The sequence below is a fragment of the Anomalospiza imberbis genome, chromosome Z (assembly GCF_031753505.1).
Source record: "Anomalospiza imberbis isolate Cuckoo-Finch-1a 21T00152 chromosome Z, ASM3175350v1, whole genome shotgun sequence".
NCBI classification, from domain to species: Eukaryota; Metazoa; Chordata; class Aves; order Passeriformes; family Viduidae; genus Anomalospiza; species Anomalospiza imberbis.
The window spans coordinates 25,430,624-25,436,640 of NC_089721.1; the positions used below are offsets into that span (position 1 = coordinate 25,430,624).

General features: G+C 38.2%; 1 long non-coding RNA gene across 1 annotated transcript; it reads left to right on the forward strand.

Annotated features, from left to right (window-relative positions):
* The first annotated feature begins 2,499 nt into the window (after nt 1-2,499).
* Nucleotides 2,500-5,353, forward strand: LOC137464795 (uncharacterized). The gene is made up of 2 exons (XR_010994427.1): nt 2,500-3,946; nt 5,097-5,353. It is a non-coding gene; the product is annotated as an uncharacterized lncRNA (long non-coding RNA).
* Nucleotides 5,354-6,017: the final 664 nt, after the last annotated feature.

Here is a 6,017-nt window from a genome sequence, read left to right on the forward strand (position 1 = left end):
TTTGCGTACATTTTATTACTGTGCCTAATATTAGTCTAGTATTAGATGTATTTAATTTATAAATAAGCATACATATATTGTAGTTCACGCAAGAACTTTTCACTTACACTGGTGCACAATGAGAAAAATATTTGGAGACCTTTGCTGTAGACCATCTAGTTCACCTTGACCACTATGCAGCTATTACATCTGTAATGAATAAAATACACTTATAGTGCCCTACCAAGGCCTGTGTCTGTGTCATGAAGGAGAAATCCTATTAGTCGTGACAAAAAACAGGTATCTTCTTTCCCCTATGAAAATAAACTCAATCAACTTCCAGCTGTGCCTAGAGTTTGACAGTGCTTGCTCATCCTTTGCAATTAAAACATGGTGGAAGCTGAGGACAGAATGTTTTGACTCCTTCTGTCTCATAAGGATTTCATGTCACAAAACCCACATGGAGCCTCCTTAACTGGTTTTGGTATTCAGGCTGCAAATGGCCAAACCTGCAATCTGGGTTTGCAAACACAAGGAAACACTGAATGTACAGGGACAGTTTTCTGGTTTTTGTTTATTTAAGCTGGAAGAGTAAGGGATCTGTTACTTGGCAGTCTCACACAATTTTGAGCATTGAATTTTTATTTTTTTTTTTTTGACTCAATATATGAAATTCTTGCTGATTATTTTTCATTTTTTCCCAAAACTCATTTATTTTTTAGTTTTTTCTCTCATTAAGGTGATATATTCAGCATATATTAGCAAAATACCATTCACAGATCAACATTAGACTGCACCATGCAAAGAGGATAAGGTCAAAAACTGACAGTAAATGTTTGAATGGCAGTGGAAGCATTGCAGCAGCTCATCTGTAGAACCAGGGACACCTTTATATGCCTCTTTTTTTCCCTGTTTTCTCTTCTTCTCAGACGGTGGACTGTGTAGGGCAAAGACTGGTTTTTTAATTTTATTTCTGTGCACTGCCAATAATTCCTTCCATTAAATCATGCCCTTCATTCTAAACAACTACTGTACTAAAAATAATAATCACAGCCATCACTACCAGCAGTACGTAAGGATGTCAAATGCAGGAGGTCTAATCATGTACTGGTGAACCACTGGAAACTGAAAGCAACCAGACTGGGAGGACTGATGCAGAGGTGGGAGGGTGTGAAGTATTCAGTGAGCACAAGCAGAGACCTCGAGATAATGAAGGCAAATTTCCAGTAGCATTTAAATTATGATTTTGTATTAGCAGTAGGTTTGAAATACAGTGGCAGCCTCTTGCCTTCTGGTATAGATGGAGAGAGCCGATCTTCCGGTTTCCCTCCTGTTACTTGGTCACCATCAGTGCTAAGAGCTTCACTTCCTCTTTCCAAGGGAGAGACACATGAAGCTGCTCAAACCGGTTTCTTCAGCCCCCGGAGAGTTGCCAGGCTCTGGTTCTACAGTAGTTCGTCATAAATAAGCATTGCCATCTGATGGCAGAGCCTTGGTACTGCGCAGTCTCTGCCCAGGGCAAGCCAGCAATCAACCAAGTGACTTGCTCCGAAATGAAGTGTCTATGACTGAACACCAGATTTCTTTTTTTTTTTTTTTTCTGACACCATTTTATGATGTTTGCCCTGAGAGGTTGTAAAGTCTCCTTCAGTGGGGATATTCAGGACATCTAGAGATAATCCTCTGCCATGTGCTCTGTGATAACCCTGCTTGAGCAGGAAGGTTTCATCTTGTGACCCACTGGTGTTCCTTCCAACCCCACCGATTCTGTGTTTCTTTGGTTTTCTGTGAGTCACACTAAAACAGTGCTTCTTCAGCCATATGCTTGGTATCTTTGTTCATGCTGCTTTCTTCAGATTCACAGAAAGAGATACCCCTGCTTAATAATGTAACAAGCTCCTAGGATGGCTGAGCCATGTCTTGCAATGCACTAGTGTTTAAGTTAGGGCTTCCTGTTAGGTTATTGGTCACAGATATAGCTGGGCTACAGCAACAGGGGTGGACCTTCTAGAAGCACTAGTCCACATATGTAAGGAAGGAGTAGGAAGGGAAAGTGTCCAGGCCAGGCTCACGCCTTCTTCTAAGCAGCACTTCTAGCTGCTAGTTGCAGGTGAGTGAGCCCTGAGTCGATATGCCTCCCAGCTCTCATACCTACATTCTAAAATCAAATGGGAACTAGTATGCCTGGATGCTGGAGTTTGAACAAATGGAAATATTTTTCCCAGTGATCAAAAGCCTGATTCTGACATTGCCGTCTAATTCATTGAGTTCTTCCTGTCTTGACACATACTGTGTTTTGGGTATCAACATTGTGTTGTGTGATGAACTGATACCGGGACCATGCAAAGCAAGGGCTGGACTTTAGCCTATGCAACCTTCCATGTGTGTGTGAGTCATGAAATTGAATCTTGAGTGGTCTTAAAAATTATGCTTTTCATGTAAACCTGTACATGTACTCATGAATAGGGTGAATTTGATTTTACAGTAGATCATTTGATAAGAACAAATGTCAAGACTACAAATGTCAAGACAAAGTTGCTCAATGTGCATCTCAAGCAAGAGTGATGACTGCCTTTTCTTTATTGCACTGTCACCTACAAGATTCAGTTGTGGATTAGATCCCTCACATGCTGAAGGCTGTACACAGAAAGCACAAAATAGCCCTATATGTCTGGTACTCTCATTGTCAAAGGAAATGTTTTTTGCTACTACTGCCACCAGTAAGGAAAGACTATTTGCAGCAGTGATGGCAAGTTTTAAGATAATATCTGGCTTCAGAACTGGATTTTATAGTTATCCTAGTAACTAGTTAATGTAAGAGGATTTTGATCTAATCTTTATTAATCCTATCACAGTCAAATGGACTCTAAAGAAACATAAAGTATTCTTGCTACCCACCTATCATCCCTGTTTTTAAAATCATACCAACTTGGAGTAATAGCTGTCCTAGCTGTATGTGTTCAACTTTCTTTTCAGTTCTCCAGAGCTGGCCCTGTATCTGCTTGGTATGTCCCTTCTCCACTTTCTTCTATACTGTTCACAGCTGTATCACCAAAGAAATATCAAGTTAATAGAGCAAAAGAAAAAAAAAGCAAATACAATTCTTGAATATTTGAGTTAAATACATCATTATCCCATTTTCCTTCATTCTTTCTCAAGCTGAGTGAATTCCCAAAGTAACCAGTCAGCTTTTTATGCAGTCACAATTTTTCTCTGTGGCACAGGATAGTTTTTCCTTTGATTTTCTTTACCAGCCTCTCTACATCACAACAAGACTGTAAGGATTAGCTAATGCTTACTCAGAATTCAGAAGCTGTGGCAAACTATGCAATCAATGGATAAAATGAATTTTTAAAATGTAATACTTATCAGTAATTTTAAATAGGTTTATTGACTGTACTTCAGGCATGGAACAGAATACTTATTGTAGAGATGAACATGGAATGACCATCTAAACAGTCACTCATTCGTTTGCCATGTTTTTAATTGCTTACACAAAAGGAGTCTTTTGTGGATATTATGTTGCATTTCTGCATCATGCTCCATAGTATGTATATCACCACTAGAAGTGTTCAGATCTGACCCTCCTCACACTGTCAATAAACCTGGAAAAGCCAACCACTCTTCTGACCTTTATGTAGGAAAACAGTTTTAGTTATGCTGATTAACAGACATTATCTAGAAATTCTGAATTAAATAATGTACACTTAAAATTACCGTAGCTAAAAAATGATGAGTTTGACCTCTGAACCTCTGTGACACTGTCCATGTAATGCCTCCAGAAGAACAGGATCTGAAAAACCTAGACAGATTATACTTGGATATACTACAATATAAACAGCAAATAAATCTGCAGGGACATTAATGGAAAACATCTCCCAGCAATCTAACCCCTGATTAGGGTTTGAGAATGGAGTTTGACTATTTATATTAAGTGTTTTTCTTCCATCCACCTTGAATTTTGCAGGTTTACAGCTTTAATTTTATAAAAATATTTTTTGTTTTTCTAGTTGGTTGTTACCTTGACAAACTGTGTCACGTAATCATGACATCCTGTCACTTGGTATTGACAGAAATTATTTATTTCTGGAAAAGGAACTGTTATAACTATATAATTATAACTCCACTTTAATTACCTTCTTAGCTTAAGGTGAAGACTTATCTTTTAGCACTGAAAGCTCTATCTGGTTTTAACTGTCGTTCTGGGGCTTCTTTCTGTTTTTTTTTTTTTTTTGGGGTGTTTTTTGGGGTTTTTTGGGGTTTTGGGGGTTTTTGAGGGTTTTTTGGTTTGGTTTGGTTTGGTTTGGTTTTCTGTTATTTTTGTTGGGTTTTTTTGGTGTGTTAGGTTTATTTTTTATCTACATAGACTTGGTGTGATTACTTAAAATACTTTTAGTTTATACATTTTACAAAGTGAGAATTTGTAGCAAAGGCAATAACTTATATTTAATATCTTGTTTTACTTGCCTGGTAGAATCTTGTGAATAAATAAAAAATACAGAGATATAAAACTCGTGGTTCAAGTTCAGTTCATATCTGTATTTCAGAGGCATATAGACTTCCTTTCCAGGATCTACTGCCTGCACATTAAGTGCTTTGTCCCCCCTCCAGAAAACTGCAAAGGTACTCTCACATGGGCTGGTCTCACATTGAAATGCTGACAGTGTTCCCATTCCCACAAGAGGGCACCAGGCACGAAAAAATCCCTTCACATTCATTAATATCAACCTTATAGTTCATCTCTGCTTCTTAATCAGTCGTAGTACTATGATACATAATATCAAATTAAACCCCTTTTACATCTAATACACAAACCCCTTTTACATCTAATACACAAATTTTACCCAATTTGTACTCCTAATTACCTATGTTTAAACATCAGTTTATGCCACATTGTATTTCACCTGTGTCCAGAGAGGTGAAGTGCTTTCCTATCACAGTTGTAAATAAATTCTATTCTATTGCCTATGTGTAGACCCTTTGTCACACAGGAAATCCACATAGGTGAAATGAAGCACTTTCTGAAGCAAAGAAGGCAGAAGATTGATTGTACATCTAGAAATCTTCCTGATTTCATATGTGCAGTTCCCCTTGACATCCTGATCCATCTCTTGCAGCAGCCAGGATCTGCCTCATTCATCCACTTGAAGCTGCTCCAGCCCTAATCATCATGGCATCACACGGCAGAGAGCGTCTGCACTGGTGGAGTGACATTGCCTTGCAAATTATCTCCATGTAACTTGCCTGATCTTACCTTCTGTCCACTCAACCAGCACAAAACTTCTGCAGTTGTGAAACTCCTGCACAAAGAAAGTTCTTCCTCAGCAAAAGTGGAATCTAAAGCTGGTTTTCCCACATGGACACTCTTGCTTCAGGGGAAAAAAAAAATCCTCTGTGAAGAAGTTTCACTCCTATTGTCTTTTTGTCTAGCATTTGAACCTACAAGACGCAACCTTTATAATGAAGGATTTCTCAGTGTTTGTCTTATTTTCAAGATAATTATGCAACTGGGATTCTATGTACTGGGAGAAAAGTTTATTTCAAAGTAGTTACATGGATATGTAATCTTAGAGTTCTAAAACTGCTGTGAACCATGTCTACTTGACGTCATCCATGCGCAAACAAGTCCCTGTTTTCTTCTGTATAGAAGTGAGCTGTTACAGCAATGTTTAGTCAACCAGTCCTGACTGACCTTCTCAAATCCACAGATTCATTTCAATAAATGTTTAACTACTGTTTTCCAAAGCAAAAGGTTCACAACATGTAAAGCCTACTTTTAATCTTACACTGATTATATAGTTACCAAATAGCATGGTTGCTGTAGGGCTGCATGGCTTGTCTACCCTCAACCATTTGATATGAATGAATGAAAGAATTAATGTCATGTCAGGTTTCCATACTAACAGTGGAATTCCAGTAATGACCAATGTATGCATACATTCTGAGGTGAGGCATGTGGAGGTAGATTGATCTCAATGTTCTATTGAGTTGCCTAAAATACAGAAGATTAAGGACATGCTAAATCTCTTTCTCTGCAA